Source organism: Mauremys mutica, chromosome 17 (assembly GCF_020497125.1).
Source record: "Mauremys mutica isolate MM-2020 ecotype Southern chromosome 17, ASM2049712v1, whole genome shotgun sequence".
Taxonomy (NCBI): domain Eukaryota; kingdom Metazoa; phylum Chordata; order Testudines; family Geoemydidae; genus Mauremys; species Mauremys mutica.
Window position 1 is genome coordinate 19868470 of NC_059088.1, and position 18772 is coordinate 19887241.

Genomic DNA, 18772 nt, shown 5'->3' on the forward strand with positions numbered 1-18772 from the left:
CCCCCAGAGCCCCCCTCGCCCCAACTCCCCTGTGCCCTAATGCCCTTCCCCCCAGAGCCCCCCTCGCCCCAACTCCCCAGTGCCCTAATGCCCTCCCCCAGACTCACCCTCGCCCCAACCCCCCTCCCCCGGTGCCCCCTTGTCCCAACTCCCCTGTGCCCTAATGCCCTCACCCCAGAGCCACCCTCGCCCCACCCCCCAGTGCCCTAATGCCCTCCCCCAGTGCCCCCTGAGCCCTAATGCCCTCCCCCCAGAGCCCCCTTTGTCCCAACACCCCTTCCCCCATGCCCCTCTCATCCCAACCCTCCAGAGCCACCCTTGTCCCAACCCCCCAGTGCCCTAATGCCCTCCCCCCCCCCAGGGTCTCCCCACAGATCCAGGAGATCCACCTGTGGACAATGACACATCAGATAAATATGCACATTTGGATAGTTGTGGATGCCCATACCTGGAGTTGTTCCAGTTTGGAATAAAGACACCACAATGTAGTAAAGCTGCTCAGACTAAAAAAAAAAAAATCTATAAGAGAACAGTTTGAGGGTTAACTAAGACCCCACACAAATCTCAACACAGTCATATCAAAAAGGTACCCAGGCCAGGCACCACTGAATTGGCATTAATACCCTGTCCTGAGCTGAACATGCAGCAGTTCTTTGAATGGGGTGATGTCCTTAGCTTCCAGGTTAGCTTCTCACTGCAATAAAGCAGGCCCAGGAACATCAGTCTCAAGAGCAGAGATCTTCACCCCCACGCCAGCCTGGCTGTCTCCCCCTGGGGCTGGCTGAACTCACTGAAGAGTTTGACACCTTTTTTCCTCTATACTTTGGAGTTGACTTGTTGGCCCCCATCCTTGGAGATGACCCACTGAACCTGCTGCCAGGATTTGTGCACTTTTCCCCTTTGTTTACCTGCTAGTCCCAGACTAACTGGATTCAGGGGACAGCTGCTCCCTACAAAACCAAACCAAACCTGACCACTGTGGTTTAACAGGAACATCAACCTGACAGAAGCATGTTGCACAAGAAACCTGAGTAGAGCAGAGAAGCAAGTTTGTCCTTGACAAAGGAATGTGGTTTCACCTGTTTTTCTGTGTCTCCAGTGTAAATAGAGCAAGGAGAGGCCAGAGCAATGGCTGTACATTTACATGAGATCAAAACTACGAGATCAAACTAGCTGGAAACGTAATGGGTGTCAAGAAAACATTCTACAAATACATTAGAAGCGAGAGGTAGGCCCTTTACTCAGTGAGGGAGGACAACAACAACAGAAAATGTGGAAATGGCAGAGGTGCTTAATGACTTCTTTGTTTCAGTTTTCATCAAGAAGGCTGGTGGTGATTGGACATCTAACATAGTAAATGCCAGTGAAAATGAGGTAGGATTAGAGGCTAAAATAGGGAAAGAACAAGTGAAAAATGACTTGGGGCTTGTCTACACTGGCACTTTACAGCACTGCAACTTTCTCACTCAGGGGTGTGAACAGGGCCGGCTCCAGACCCCAGCGTGACAAGCACGCGCGTGGGGCGGCAGTTGTCCGCAGGGGCGGCAGATTGGGCCGGCGGACCTGCCGCATTGACGCCTGCGGGAGGTCCACCGGAGCCCCGGGACGACCGGACCTGCCGCAGGCATGACTGCGGAGGGGGCGCTCCTCCCGCGGCTCCAGTGGACCTGCCGCAGGCATGACTGCGGACGGTTCGCTGGTCGCGCGGCTTGGCTGGACCTCCTGCAGGCATGCCTGCGGCAGCTCAACCAGAGCCGCCGGATCAGCCAACCGTCCGCAGCTGCCGAGCCGCGCGACTAGCGGACCCTCACCAGTCAAGCCAGCGGAAGGTCCGCTGCTCCCGGGGCTCCGGGGCGTCTCCCGCGCATGACTGCTTGGGGCGGCCGAATATGTAGAGCCGGCCCTGGGTGTGAAAAAACACCCCCCTGAGCGCTGTAAGTTTCAGCGCTGTATATGCCAGTGTAGACAGTGCACCCTCATGGAGGTGGGTTTTTTAGACTACACAAGCCACGTTAAAGCGGTGCCGCAGCAGCGCTTTAACGTTGCCAGTGAAGACATGCCCTTAGACAAGTTAGATGTCTTCAAGTCACCAGGGCCTGGACCTGGAATACTCAAGGAGATGACTGAGGAGATATCTGAGCCATTAGCAATTATCTGTGAAAAGTCATTGAAGACAGGAGAGATTCCAGAAGACTGGAAAAGGGCAAATATAGCGCAAATCTATAAAAAGGGAAATAAGGGCAACTGGGGAATTACAGACCAGTTGGCTTAACTTCTGTACCCGGAAAGATAACGGAGCAAATAATAAAGCAATCAGTTTGCAAATATCTAGACGATAATAAGGTGATAGGTAAGTCAGCATGGATTTGTCGAGAACAAAGCGTGTCAAACCAACCTGATAGCTTTCTTTGACAGTGTGGATAAGGGGGAAGTGGTAGACGTGGTATATCTTGACTTTAGTAAAGCTTTTGATATTGTCTCTGTGACCTTCTCATAAACAAACTAGGGTGCAACCTAGATGGAGCTACTATAGGGTGGATGCATAATTGGTTGGAAAACCGTTCCCAGAGAGTAGTTATCAGTGGCTCACAGTCATGCCGGAAGGGCATAACGAGTGGGGTCCAGCAGGGATCAGTTCTGGGTCTGGTTCTGTTCAATATCTTCATCAATGATTTAGATAAAGCCATACACTTATACAGTTTATACACTTATACAGTTTATACACTTATACAGTTTGTGGATGATACCAAGCTGGGAGGAGTTGCAAGTGCTTTGGAGGATAGGATTATAATTCAAAATGATCTGGACAAACTGGAGAAATAGTCTGAAGTAAATAGGATGAAATTAAATAAGTACAAATGCAAAGTACTCCACTTAGGAAGGAACAATCAGTTGCACACATACAAAATGAGAAATGACTGCCTAGGAAGGAGGACTGTAGAAAGGGATCTGGGGGTCATAGTGGACCACAAGCTAAATATGAGTCAACAGTTTAACACTGCTGCTGCTGCTGCAAAAAAAAAGCAAATATCATTCTGGGCTGTATTAGCAGGAGTGTTGTAAGCAAGACACGAGAAGTAATTCTTCCGCTCTACTCTGCGCTGGTTAGGCTTCAGCTGGAGTATTGTGTCCAGTTCTGGGCACCACATTTTAGGAAAGATGTGGACAAATTGGAGAAAGTCCAGAGACAAGGAACAAAAACCATTAAAGGTCTAGGAAACATGACCTATAAGGGAAGATAAACAAACCCAATTTTTTCAAGTCTGGAGAAGAGAAGACTGAGAGGGGACATGATAACAGTTTTCAAGTACATAAAATGTTGTTAGAGGAGGGAGAAGAATTGTTTTTCTTAACCTCTGAGGATAGGACAAGAAACAATGGGCTTAATTGCAGCAAGGGAGGTTTAGGTTGGACATTAGGAAAAACTTCCTAAGTGTCAGGGTGGTTAAGCACTGGAATAAATTGCCTAGGGATGTTGTGGAATCTCCATCATTGGAGATTTTTAAGAGCAGGTTAGATAAACACCTGTCAGGGATGGTCTAGATCAGTGGTTCCCAAGCTGGGGTTCGCGAAACCCTGGGGATTTGCACAATGTTACAGGGGGTTTACCACACTGAGGAGATTTAAACTTAAATCCCTGGAAATATTCATTTTTAGGAGGGGGTTCATGAGATTTCACATTTTAGTGAAAGGGGTTCACTGGTTGGTAAAGTTTGGGAGCCACTGGTCTAGATAATACTTAATCCTGCCATGAGTGCAGGGGACAGGACTAGATGACTTCTCGAGGTCCCTTCCAGTCCTATGCTTCTATGATATGATTCTATGTAAGGTAAACAAAGCGGTTAAGCCACTCAGAAAAGCAAACTGACCAGAGGATGAGGCAGACAGCCTGGCATCTGCACCCCAGCAGGAGAGAGGAACTTTGTCTGGGTTTATTTGTCAAAGAATAAAGCCTGGTCTACGCTACAGAGTTAGGCTGATGCAAGGCAGCTTACGTCGACCTAACTCTGTCAGCGTCTACACTAAAACGTCGCTCCCGCTGATGTAACTTGCCCGCTACGCTGCCTTGATAACTCCGCCTCTGCGAGAGGCATAGCACTTAGGTCAGTGTAGTTAGGTTGATGCAGTGTCAGTGTTGACACTGTGTTACTTACGTCAACTTTGTGGCCTTTACGAGGTGTCCCACAATGCCCTACCCTGACTGCTCTGCTCACCGTTTTGAATTCTGCTGCTCGGCAGCCAGGTATGCAGGTACATGCCCCTCCCCTTTTAAAGCCCCATGAATTTTTGAAATTTCATTTCCTGTTTGCTCAGCATGGAGAGCTCATCTATTAACTGCCCAGCTGACTGCTGGCTCCACGCTGCAGGAGCGCTCCTGCCTGGAGTTCACAGGAGGTGGTGGATCTCCTGGATCTGTGGGGAGAAGCTGTGCAGGCACAGCTCCAATCCAGTCACAGAAACATCACAGAATCATAGAATCTCAGGGTTGGAAGGGACCTCAGGAGGTATCTAGTCCAACCCCCTGCTCAAAGCAGGACCAAACCCAACTAAATCATCCCAGCCAGGGCTTTGTCAAGCCTGACCTTAAAAACCTCTAAGGAAGGAGATTCCACCACCTCCCTAGGTAACCCCTTCCAGTGCTTCACCACAACGATATCTACAAGCAGATTGCTTGGGGCACTGGGGAGAAGGGCTACAAGAGGAGCAGTGCCGTGTGAAAGCCAGGGAGCTGCGGCAGGCGTACCAGAAGGCAAGGAAGGTTAGCACTTGTTCTGGTGCGGAGTTGCAGATATGCTGCTTTTACAAAGAGCTGCATGCCAGTCTCTGCAGACACTCCACCCCACCCCCACCAAGAGCCCTGTGGATACTTTGAGGAGCTGGAGTGAACAGTGAGGAGGAGGTGTTGGGTGAGGAACAGGAGGAGGAGGAGTATGGGGGACAGGTGATGGGGGTCCAGGGGTACAATGAGCCAGGACCTGTTCTGAGTCCAGAGCAGTCGAGCCAGTCTGTACAGTCCAGCAAGGGTGAGCCTGATGCAGAGGAGGAACCTCAGGTAAGCATGCCGTTTGCTTTGATATTGCTGGGACACATCTGTTCATTTACTTTTTTGTAATCATGCTAGAAGAGGTAATGAAATAACCAATGGAGGTAGAGTCACCATCTGCTTCTCATCCCCCTGTACAGTCCGGCAGAGATGGTCCTGCAGAACAGTTTGTTTATGTGCACTGGGATGCTCCGTGAATCCTCCGTAGAGATCTTGAGGAAACTTTCACGGAGGTGCTGTGCAATCCTCTGTCAAAGGTTTCTGGGGAGGGTTGCCTTGTTTGTTGCATTGCGGTAGGATACTTTCCTACACCACTCGGCAATTACTTCAGCAGGTACCATTGCAGCACACAAGCTAGCAGCATACGGACATGGTCTGCAACCGGATGCATGCAGGAGCTGTTCCCTTACAGTATTACCCTGAGGAGTGAGATATCAGCTAAAATCACCACTGCGTGGAAAATAGTATCAATGCTCAGTTCATTTGCCCTATACGCATACACTCATGCCCGTGAGCTACCCTCCACCATTATTTTCCCAACTCCCCTCCTTCCCCCTGTGCTGTACTCACTGGGGTGCCTGGGGCAGCCCTCACTGAAAATGCCAAGGTCAGGGCAGGCTGAAAAAGGAGAGCAGATACTCCCCACACTGGTGGTTAAGACTGAAGTTAAACTCACCAACCAGTCACAAACTGTGCTTCTGATCCCCTACACTGGTTGTCGAGAAGCTGAACGAAGAAATCATACTGCCCCCTTTATTGCATTGCAGTTCTCTGCCTCCCAATCAGCATGTGACGAGTTGAACCCCCGTCTGGGATGCCACCTGATGTCTGGGTTTGCACTGGTTCCGCCCGCTCCATCAACCCGGGTTTCCTCACCCTGTCCTAGCTGTGCCAGGCCCTCAAGCCTTCTCCAGCACATACACAGGTAAGGACACACCCAGCTGCAAATGGACAAATCAGCTCAGGGATTGCCCAGCACTCATGTGCACACCTCCTTTGGGGTATAAATCCCAAATAATAGTGTCTTGCGCTGTACAGAAAGATCTGCACAGCGTAAGCTCATAAAAAGTCACCCTCTCCCTCAATGAAAAGAGAGATGCACAGCTTTCCCCCCCCCCCTCAGATATAAATGGCACAAACTGGGTTTTGAAATAAACAAGAAATGTGTATTAACTACAAAAGGTAAATTTTAAGTGATTATAGGGATTGCAAACAGAACAAAGCTGCTTACTGAGCAAATAAAATAAAACATGCAAACAAAGCTTAATACACTCAAGAAACAGGTTACACAATGTAATTTCTCACTCTAAGGGCTTGGCTACACTTACAAATTTGCAGTGCTGCAGCAGGGTGTGAAAACACACCCTCTCCAGCGCTGCAAATTGCGGCACTGCAAAGCGCCAGTGTGGTCAAAGCCCCAGCGCTGGGAGCGCGGCTCCCAGCGGCAGCGCTTTGAAGCGCTAAGTGTAGCCACAGCCTCAATGTTGTTTTAGGCAAGTTGCAGAGTTTCTGCAGCCTGGACTCAACCCCCGCCTTTCTCTTCAGGTGTTTCTAGCAATCTTTCTTCTTGGCCCAGGAGGTAATGGAGATGAGTACCATTTGCCTTACTCCCCGGCTTTAAACAGAATATAAATAAGGTGGGAACCCTTAATTTTCTGTTGAAAAATACCAGCAGTGTCCAAGGTGGTACTCCGTACTAGGTGACATCATCAGATGACCCTGCAGTGTTAAAGCAACATCCCAAGAAGCTCCTCGGGATGGTGGGAGATTTAGTATCTCCAAAGTTCTATTATCCTTCTTAAATGACTCATTCAGGCTGATTGCCTACTGTCTGGTGTGGGTTCCCACAGTCGTAATTGTTACAAAGTCAATATTCCTAACCCCAGATACGGAATTGATACATGCATACAAATTGGATAAACGTAATCAGTAGATTATAATTGTGAACGTAGAATGAATTATATTGTAAAAATAAGAATGGATTAAAGAGATGTTGTATGTACCTTTAAGCAGAAATAAGAAATGTTGAAATACAGGTGCCAGGAAAAGAAACATTAGGCATAAACAATGGTGCTAATGGTGAAACAGAAGATCAGTAATAGTTAGTAAGGAAATAAGATATGCATGTCTAGCCCAGGTAAACTTATCAGATTCTGCTTCCTTTGTTATCTTGTTAAGTTCTCGCCCTTTTATCTGTATAAATAAGATAGTTTGTGTCTTGCATGGTGCTCACATTATCTGGGTGTTATTAGCAGAGCGCTGTGCTAATAAAACAGAGTGGTCTGACAAACTGTGAGTCCTGAGTCTAACTTTGACAATTTGGAGGTCCCACCGAGATGGCAACCGTCTTCACTGGGGCCATGTGATTCCTCACCATTTTTGTAGGATGACCCTGGCAGCCGGCACCTGGGCATTTGGCCTGAGCGGTCCTCTACCAGAACGGAAAGGCGCACGACCACAGTGAAGTCTACGCCATCGAACCTGTTGGTTCCCACTCTGTTCTGGTAGGGATCCCGGGATCTGACATCAGGAATCTGGTCAGGTAATTATTTCTGTGTTTTGTCCGGACTGAGGACTGTCCTGTCTCTGTGTCGATCCATCCTCCTGAGGAGTGTTTGAGTCTGGGTGCCACCTCTGTCTGGGGATCGGCCGACCAAGGGGTTCTTGTCCCCACGGTCTGAGTGAGTGGAATCTGCATAATCGCAGCCGCACCGCACTTTGGGTAAAAGCCTTGGTGTGAAAGCAAGGGCGATTGAGGCAGTAGCCTGTGGGCTCCTTTTGTGTGTTGCACCGGGCATCGCTCTGACGAACCCGAATTTCCTTCTTGTGCGATTGGTGTGTGAAGTCCTCCTGTATGGGTAACCAGACGTCTAAGTCAGGACAGTTCCCTAAACGAACGCTGGCTCATTTTATGTATTTAGGATGGGTCCAGACTCCTGTAAAAAGGGTCCGGACTCCTGTAAATTTCTGGAAAAAAATGGTCTAGGCTAACTCAGGGGGATCCCAAAACTCAGTGGCCACTGTTAAAATCTTGGAACAAAGACCGAGTGGACGTCTTAAAGGACAAACTCGGCCAACCTAAAACTAAATTGGCTAAAGGAGAGGTTAATTGTTTCATGCAGTGGTGGGAAGAGGCAAATCGTAGGTGGACAAAATCAAAACTCGCCTCTCTCAAATATTCAAATAATAAGTTAAAAGCTTTATTAAAAGCCTCCTCTCCCACCACCAGACCGAGCGCTCCCCTTTACCCCGTTCTCCAAACCCCGGATCGATCCAACCCCCTTAATACTCCCATCTCATTGTAAAAAGGACAAAAAGCCCCTTGTTCTGTTCCCCTTTGTTGTCTGCCTCAGAAACTGATTCTTTAGTGTTCCACTACCAATTCAGCAAAAAGGGTGGGCTCCTCAACTAGCCCCCACCCTTCCTGGTCCCTTTCCTTAAACATTTCTTTCAAAATTGTAAAATAACCACAATATCACTCACAAAAATGGTTCATTGAAAAAAGCAGGATTGGGCCCAGACAAGCAGGCAAGCAACAGATAAAGAAACTGAAAAACAGGTTGGAAGCCCTAAGGGCATAGTGTCAGGAGTAAGAAAAGCAGAAAGTGCAGGCATGAATCCCTGGAACAATACTTAAAATGGTTAAATTTGAGTTCATGAAGGTGTCATTTTGGGAGATAAACAAGTGATTTAAGGGAAGAGAGTGAAAGGTTAACTCTACAGAGGCTGGAGAGAATTAAGCAGTTAAACTTTGTGAAAATGTTAAAAAGGACCATGTTAAAGAGAGAGAATTCTTGGTTTCTTTGCAGCCATTCTGAAGGAAAATGGGCCCTTTTCCAAAAGTGTCTGTAAATAATCCAAATAAACCGACTCTTCGATTGAAATCATTTGACTATGGACAATTTAGTCAAATTTGCTAAGAACATAGGGGGGGTTCTATTGGAACTTAACTGACCCAAATGTATAAAGGGAGAGTAATCAACCCAAATGTATAAACAGAATGTAATCTATGTACAGCTATGTTAAAAGCACTGAGTCTTAAAATGGATCGGTGTAATAAGACTGTCACTTTGATAAGGGTACATGAAAACTCTGTAAGAACAAAAGAAACAGTTACACCTTATGTAAAAATTGATATGGCTAATGTTTTAAAAGAAATGTGCATTTTCCCTAGGACATGTGCAGTGTATATTGTAAAAAGGGGTAAAAGAAATACAAATGAAACGTGCTGCTGAATTAAAATCCTATTAGGGCTCCAAAAAGAGCCGCAATAGGCTATGTTTTCTTTTTCAGATCCCTGTGTGTTAAAACAGAGTCTCTGAGCTCTGCTGATGGCTTTGAATCCAAAAGCCAAGCCTGTGGGTTAATGCAAATTACCTAACTGATAAAAAAAAAAGAAAAGAAAAAAAAAAGCACAAAAAAAGCTGCAAATAAAAAAAACATACCTGGTCAGCAAACAAATTGCCTAAATAAAAGACATGGTATAACAAGATACCTTTAATAGATTTGACGCTAGTGTTATTGTTAATATTAAACACTGAAATAAATTTAATGTTAGTAAGTACCCCTGTAACAATGTATAGTGTGTATGATTTTTGGAAAAATCCTTTAAGGTAATATGGTAATGACGCTTCTCAGCTATTACCTGTGAATAAACTTAAAGCTTAACACAGAAGGAAAAACATTACAAACTTGGTCTGCTATATAAGAGGAAAAACTGAGGTACACCACCTCATGGATTTAATGACTAAACAGTGGGATAATTTCCCCATAACCCTTAAAAAGTAAAAGCCATTAAAACCTGGCCTGCCTATAAAACAACAAAAACACAGGAAAATATGGGGGTAATTCCTCTGTTTTGCCTGCAGTCAGCAAGGGTATTTGTAAAAGAAAGGAATCTTTTAAGCAATAATCAATGCAACCCCGAAAGGGGTAGAAAAATGTTATTTTTGTCTTTCAGAAAATCAGAAAAAGCTAATACCAGCTACAGAACAACCTATTACAAAAACAAATGAAAGTAAAAAAAAAAAAAACATACTGCAATAGCTATGGAATGTACTGAAATGCAGATATTTAGAACATAAGATGGTTTGGGTAATATCAGAAAATATTAAGGTTTTGATGCATCTGTTAAAGCAAACGAAAAGATCATTGTTTAATACCTATCAATATAAATAAATGCAGTATGTCTCCAGTACGGTGAGACCAAATTTGTTAAGTAAAAAAAAAATTGTTGTTAAAATCGCACACCAACAGGCTCTGAAAGCAAATATATAAAAAGTTAGCCCACTCCCCAGATTGCACCTGGGATCTTTCTGGCTGCCCTGAACCTCAAGCCAGTGGGCTGGGGAGGAAGGAAACTATTGGACACCCGAGGTTGTACCAAGTGGACTCCTCAAAAGTGGATATGCTTATCCATGCCTGTTGCTCCAAAGCCCTGTAGTAGACATCTCACTAGGATCCTGTATGTGGGATAAAATTAATAATTAGACCAAAGTATTGTATAATGGGCTATGTGTATGTGTTAATTCTTGGAAATAAATGTTTTAAAAGAATGAAAGTGTTAGCAACCCACCAGTAAACAACTGTACATGTAATGTAAGTACTGTGCTTACCAATAATCACATTTACTATTTGCCACAACAACAAGAAGAAGAAGTCTCAGCTTACTGTAAGCACTGCTTTAGCTGAGTTCTCTATCAATCTTGGCATTAAATGGCAAACAGTTACCAATAATCTGTTAAAAGGTAAAAAGGTAACATAGTTCCTAGAAAAAATAAAAATAATGTAAAAAACCGAACCATTCATATTATACACGCAAATGAAAACATGTTAAGAATTGCCACAGCAGAAAAACATAACAGCTTACCATTGGTATAACATATTTTCTGGATGGTCTCCCACAACTAGTAGCATACTAATGTTACTACCCCTAATTGTTTTTGGTTTTAAATTGTATGTGTTTAATTGAAATGTTTAAAATGTGCTGTTGGATAAAACAAGTGTATGCAAAGCTAGAGCCACAGGCCCAAATCACCTCCCACTATTTTCTATTATGTGGACTTGAGTATTCTCAATCTGTTTGTGTGAATGAGAAATGTATGCATCAGGAAAAGATAAGGTGTGAAGGCCATTGTTATAGCCAGAGTCAAGGAAAAAGTATTGAAGAGACTTAAAGAACATCAAAGAACCATCAGGCACTGCTTACTACCCAGACGGCTGTTAAACTGTCTGGCATTGCAGAGTGGATACATGCTTCGCAGTGTAAGAATGCACCACCCCCAGCGAACCAATCATCACCTCAGGATAACGCAGAGTCAATTTTGACTCCAGAAGAAAACACAGAGTCAATTTTGACTCCAGAAGAAAACGTAGAGGAACAGCCTGCAATACCTTACAATCTATGTTCTCATAAGGGTTGCCAGAAGCAGACGACGACCTAAAGCAAGGCCCAAGAAGAAGCAGTAGCGAGCCTAGCGCCTGCTGCCTGGTGGACGTAAAACCGTGACTGCGGTTCCCTCAGTTGAGGTTGTCAGAACCAGAAGGGCCCTGCCTCCAACATGCGCCCCTGGTGGCGCCTGTTCCTCAGCTGCTGGTGTCTTAAGATCTGGGGAGTCCACAATGACAATTCTTTTATCCAGCAGCAAGTGTGGATAGCTCAGACCCTTAATATTTCTAAATGCTGGGTCTGCAGCCACATCCTAGCCCACTCTCAAACTGGTGTTCCTGTCCTGGCTATCCCACTCAATTCCCCAGACCTCACTGGAGGACCTCGTCCATTTAACACAATATGGAACAGTAATGACACCTGGAAAGAAGCTATTGGCAGTTCCTTTATCCCACCTGGGGGAGTGTAGATGGGCCGGACTCACCCCTGCGGCGCCTCCTGCTGGTGACTCCGGGGAATTAGTTCGTTCCAGCTCTGGAGCACCCTCTGCAGGCTGGTGATCCGCCTGTCCTCTGGCCCCTGTGTCCCTCCCTGGACCCAGTGCCCTTTTACATGGGGTGCTGCCCCCTGGCAGTAACCCCTGTCTCTCAGGGTCTCCCCTCCCCAGGGAACCCCCACCCTCTATCCTCAGCTTGCCTCAGTATATGGCTACTGCCAGTCATTGTCTAGCCCCCGTGCCCTGGGGCAGACTGCAGTATCAGCCACTCATCACTGGCAAGGAGGGTTTGGACCTCCTGCCTTGGCCTACCCCTGGGCTGCCCTCTGCAACCCCCAGTACCTGATAGCCGAATGCTAGCCCGCAGCCTGGGGCTTTCCAGACTGGAGCTCCTCAGCCTTTCCCCAGCCCTGCTCCACTCAGGTACCCTGTGTCTAGCTCCTTGCAGTCAGGCCTTTCTCCCTCTACACGCAGAGGGAGATTGTTTGGGCTTCTGACTCACAGCCTCTTATAGGGGCCAGCTGGGCTTGATTGGCACATGTCCACAGCTGAGCCTACTTTCCCCAATCAGCCCAGGCTTCTTGCCCCAGCCTAAAGGCTGCTTTCTCCAGCCACAGCCCCTTCCCAGGGCTGTTTTTAACCCCTTCAGGGCAGGAGCAGAGGTCCACCCTGCTACAGGGAGTAATACACCATGCAAAAAGGCTCCTGAGGTTACAAGCAGTAGTTAAAATAATGGCAAATAAAACTGGAGAAAGTTTAAGAGCCCCGGCCAAAGAAACAGGGGTGATCTGACAGATGGCCCTCCAAAACTGTCAGGCATTGAACATAGTGCTGGCGGCCAAAGGAGGGTACTGTGCTCTCATTGGAAAACAACACCAATGAGGTAATAGATCGTGCTAGCCACTTAGAACAAATCGCATATCTTCCCCATAAAGAGCCGAGTTCTTTATGGAAGTGGCTAAGTAACCTGTTCAATTTCTCTGGCATAGGAAACTGGTTGTTTCAGGGAGCCCTGACTATCCTGTTTGGAGTCCTAATAATTTTTGTATGTTTTCAGTTAGTCTCCCGTTGTATCCAAAATTGTGTAAGGCATGCCACCTAGGTGACTGCCCCAAAACAGAGTGCTAATATGATTTTGAATATTGCTGATGACCAAAGAGATAAAGAACAGTTAATATGTGGAACCCAATAAAATGTTGGTCATGGCGTAGCTTGACCAAAAGGAGGGATTGTGAAAGTAGAATGAATTATATTGTAAAAATAAGAATGGATTAAAGAAATGTTGTATGTACCTTTAAGCAGAAATAAGAAATGTTGAAATACAGGTGCCAGGAAAAGAAACATTAGGCATAAACAATGGTGCTAATGGCGAAACATTAACAGAAGATCAGTAATAGTTAGTAAGGAAATAAGATAAGCATGTCTAGCCCAGGTAAACATATCAGATTCTGCTTCCTTTGTTATCTTGTTAAGTTCTCGCCCTTTTATCTGTATAAATAAGATAGTTTGTGTCTTGCATGGTGCTCACATTATCTGGGTGTTATTAGCAGAGCGCTGTGCTAATAAAACAGAGTGGTCTGACAAACTGTGAGTCCTGCGTCTAACTTTGACATAATCTTTTCAATGATACTCACGTGACTCATCTTGCATAAAGCATATCTTAGTTATGCCATATTTATATCATACCAATATTTCTATGAAGTATATGGGGAGTCACAGCACATAGGTCCAGTACAGTGAGAAGTTATTTAAAAACTCTGCTCACATATACAAAGAGTTCTTCTGACCCCAAAGGGTCAGCCACTTTACCAGGTCAATATTAGTTTGGATCTTACCCAAAATACCACGCTGCCAGCCAATCCTTTAGCGATTAAAACTAAAGATTTATTCTAAAGGAAAAAGAAAGAACAAGAAGAGACTTGTTAAATAGTAAAACAGTCACACACATGCAAAGACTTCAAAGTCCAAATATCTGGTTCTTAGCAGTATTGGTGAGTTTGCTGGCTTGAAAGTCCCTCTGGAGCACATCCAGAGCCTGGAATCACACATTCAGAGCTTCGTTTGTAGAAAAGCCACTCCAGAGGTAATAAGCAGCCATAGTACATCCAGTCCCAGGACCGGAACTGGAAAAGCAACCAGCGGCAGAACCAGCGCCAGCACTGATGCCAGCGCTTGCAACTCCACCGCCAGGGGGCGCCAACGGGCCTAAACTGGCAGAAGCAGCAGACAACTCTACCCAAGAGGCTCAGCCAGAGCCTGAAATATCACCTTGTGCACCAGCGGAGAGCGGTCCACAGTCAATGAAAACAACCTCATCACCTACATCGCTCCCAGAGGAACTGGTGTCTCCCGCCTCAAGGGAACAGTTCCAGACTGAGCAGGAAGCCGATGACAGCCTTAAGAAAGCTTTGGGCGGCGGCACGAAGCAACCCACCGCCTCTCAGCTCTTCTACCCAATTCCAGTTTGTTGTAAAACAAGGACTTTTATATAAGGACATTCTTTCTGGTGGACACCAGGAAGGCCAGCATCCTCAAAGACAGTTGGTAGTTCCAACTAAGTACTGGGACAAGCTCTTAAGCTTGGGCCCTGACATCCCAGGGGGCATTCTGGGGTCAACAAAGCAAAAACAGGTTAAAAACATTCCTTCCACTGGGAGGGGATGGGCAAGGACGTTGCCAAGTATGTCCGCTCAAATGCATACAAAGTGTTGTTCAATGTCAAATATCTTGTTGTTTACATACTTAGTAGTATATGTGATAGTGCATGTGTTTTGTTTATCTGTTTATTTTACAGTTCTAGAAGGAAATCACCACCAGTAGTTCCCACTGTTGGCGATTTGGGGGGCGTGTCATAAACAGATAGTTAAGGGTTAAGGTCTGTTTTACCTGTAAAGGGTTAACATGTAGTACCTGGTGACCACCTGACCAGAGGACCAATCAGAGATAAGATTTTTTCAAATCTCTGTGGAGGGAAGCCTTTGTCTTTGTGAGAACTGTTTTTGGATTTAACAGAGGACAGTCATGTCCCCAAGTTCTCCTGGAGTAGTTTCTACTAATTAATAGTGAGTATTAATTAGAAAGGCGAATTAGTCTTATGATTTGATTTCTATATTTGCAATTGTGTGTTTGCTAAAGGAAATGCTTTATTCCTGTTTGCTGATATTGCTTTTACTGAGAAAAGGGGGAGAGGGGATTCTCTCCAGAGATTGATAAGGTTATACCCTATGAGTGCCCAGCTTGGATTCATAGAGATTCTGTATTTTCTTTTGTTCTCTTAATAAATTCTTTTCTTTTCTTTGGACTTGGTTAATTCCTTCCCTTGGGGAAATTCAGGGGAAGGGGAGGGGGAAGTGGGCTGCTTCCCTGTGTGTAGAGATTCAAGGCGTTTGAATCCAGGCACCTCTGTCTCCAGAGCAGGCTGGAGAGAGGGAAGAGGGGGGGAGGTTCCTCCTCTGTGAATTGATCTGTGTTCCCAAGGGGGGAAACAGGGGTGTCCCGGCCCACGGAATTGACCGGGTGGTGGCAGCCGAAGGGGAGACCTACCCTAGGATTTTGGGGTGGGGGAAGACATGCGGGTCCTCACTTTGAAACCGCCCAGTTTCAAGTGAGGGTAGACTCCTGACAGCTTCTCTACCCAGGGGAACGTTCAGGGAAGTTCAGACTAGGGGAGTGCCCCACTGCTTTGCTCCTCAAAGTCTTCAACATGGGTCAAAGGCCTGAAGATTAACTGTTTCAGGAGGAAGGACTCCCACACTCTTCTATGGCTTCCCTGACTGCCACTGTCAAAACTAAGGCCACTTTACTTAGAACAAAAGCATCCACACAAGGGTTTAAGGCATATAGCTTACATGCATTCACTTCATATCTTTAGTTCCACACGGTCTAGACAAGCCCTTCATAAAGGAAGGGAACAAGGGAAATAAGGAGGGAAAAGTCTCTGTTAATTCCTTTTGTTTAAAATGTTTTAACTGGTTTTCCAGGACACCCACACAAACTGGGGGCTGCAGACATTCAGATGCAAATTTCTCTGCTGGCGAAGGAGCAGTGTTACCAAACAGTCAGGGTGTCGAGTTGTCAAGCTATGAATAATAATGGCTAATTTAACATCTGAGTCAGCAGTAAAGTCTGTGTCCTCTGTGCTAAGAAAGGTGTGTTTTTACCATGGGGTAACTAACGTACCCATCCCACTGTAAAAACAAAGCAGAGACAAGGCTTTTCTCTCTCACCGGTAGAAGTTGATCCAATAGAAGCTACTCAGTGCCTACCCACCTTCCGTCTAGTGGAGACCAGGCGCTTTAGTTTCACCAAAAGGCAAACTAAGGCTACAGCTATACTACCCGCCCGGGTCGGCGGGTAGCGTTCGACTTCTCGGAGTTTGATATATCGCGTCTCATCTAGACGCGATATATCGAACTCCGAACGCGCTCCTGTCGACTCTGGAACTCCACCACCGCGAACGGTCTTCGATCCTGCGGCGTCTGGATGGGTGAGTACTTCAAACTAAGGTAGTTCGAGTTCAGCTACGCTATTCGCGTAGCTGAACTTGCGTACCTTAGTTCGACCCCGCCCCCAGTGTAGACCAGGCCTAAGTGAGGTCAGCACTATGCCCCCAGTGACACTGGCATAGCAGGTGCCAGCTTATGCCAAAGTCTCAGGCCAATTCACTTACGTATTAGCATAGATCAAAGTGATTGTTATATGTGTAAGAGTGTATTTGGTATTTAAATGACATGAAAACTAATGGGATGTTTGATGCATTGTTTTCACTTAGCTGTATCCTGTTAAAATATAGTAGCAAACATTTGCATTGTGTATAGCCCTGTAACTAAATAACCCATCAACCAAGGAACAAGCCTTGTGGAATGCAAATGAAGATTGTTTGCAGGCAAGTGCTAATTTGTGCCCATTTGAAGGCAAGTGGTCACTGTGTGTGATAATCAGAGATCAAACTCTCCTCTCTCTCTACCAATCAAAGAAAGAACCCACACAGGCGGTGACCCTGTCAGCTTGTTTTCTGTGAGAAGAAGCTCCAAGTGTGAATTCAGGGAAAAATCCTGCATTTCTGGACTCTTTGGACTCAAAGGGCAGAATAACAATGAGAAGATGGAGATCCCCAGAGTTATTCTGGGTAGCCCTGAGAGACTTTTGAGAAACTGGCAAATTACAACATCTCTGCTGCCATTTGGAATTATAGACTGTGATGCCCCTGTACATATATTTTACCTATTTTAACCTCTCAATAGATCTAGTTTCTTTTTCTTAGCTAATAAACCTTTAGTTAGTTTACTATAGAATTGGCTAGGACCGTTGTCTTTGATGCAAGACCTAGAATGCAACTTGACCTGGGTGACTGGTCTCTTGGGATTGGGCCCACAACCTGGAATATTTGTGATTTTTGGTATAAGTGACCATTTATCAAAGTCCAGTTTGTCTGGATGGCCAGACAGATGGGACGGGAGAGTCTAAGGGGACTGTCTGTGACTCCATGGTAAGCCGGTTAGATGTGAACTCCTGGATCATTGTGTTACTAGCTTCATAGGCGCCAACTTTCCCTGGTGCTGGTGGGTGCTCGCGCCCCCACCCATTCCAACCCCTTCCCCAAAGTCCCCGCCCCAACTCCACCCCCTCCCTGCCCCTATTGGACCCCTTCCCCCGAGTGTGCTGTGTTCCCCTTCCTCCCCCCCTGCCATGTGAAACAGCTGTTTCCCCTGGGAGCTAGGGGGAAAACGTGGGCATGCAGCGCGCTCGTGGAGCAGAGGGGAGCTGGACAGGGGGGCGGGGAGCTGCTGGTGGGTGCAGAGCACCTACCAATTTTTCTCCATGGGTGCTCCAGCCCTGGAGCGCCCATGGAGTCAGTGTCTATGACTGGCTTGGTGAAATCTATTTATAGAACTTACACCCCACTAGTTTGGGGTGTCTGCTCTGCTTTTGACAGTCTGCCCTGAGGTAGGCACCCACGGACACGAGCCACTCCAGACAGAGTGACATCCCCCCACCCAACCAATGCAAAGGAATAACCGGATAATCCATCTGAAAAAATCCTTGATTTTAGCAGTACAGAATGGTAAACCTGTAAGAATGAAGAATATCACTGAAAGGGTATCACAACAAAATATGTAACACACAGAAAAGGCTATGAAATTAAAATATGCAGTTAGAAATATAAACAACTCAGTAGAAAAATCCACATTTATGTGTGCAAGAAGTAATAGAGCGTAAAGGAATGTTATAGGAATGTACAGTTGTTTTAGGTATGTGGATTCTTTGGGTGAGGTAACAGCAAAAGTACAAAGCTCAGAAACAAAAAGGGAAATTAAAAGACTCCCAAATGTACTTATTTATTTATTTTCATTTCATGACTTTTGGGTGTATAACTCATGATTTTTTAATGGTTGTGGCTGTCAATCTACCCTGCGGTTGTATACTTGTAGTTAGTAAAAACTACAGTAGAGAGTTGCCTTTGAGAAGGATTTCATACAAATAGTACAGTGCCCTTAGGGCCAGATTTTTAAAAGGCACACTGCTACCCAATGATGAGCTGCCAAAATCTTAACAACCGGTTCCCTATAAAAAGTTCTGATTTAAGGGGGGGAGCAGAGGAGGGTCCGGGGGCCCCTGCAGGGCCTGGGGCAAATTGCCCCACTTGCCCCCCCACTGTGGCCCCGGAGCTCGCAGCTCCCCTGCCCCCTTACCTTGCCGGCAGCCCAGAGCTCAGCTGAGCTGCCCAGCTGCTGGCCATGCTGAGGCTCTGCGGGGTGGGGGCAGCGGGGGAGAGCCCGGGGGAGACATCCTCGTGGGGCTGGGGGCCCCTGCAGGGCCTGGGCCAATTGCCCCACTTCCCTTC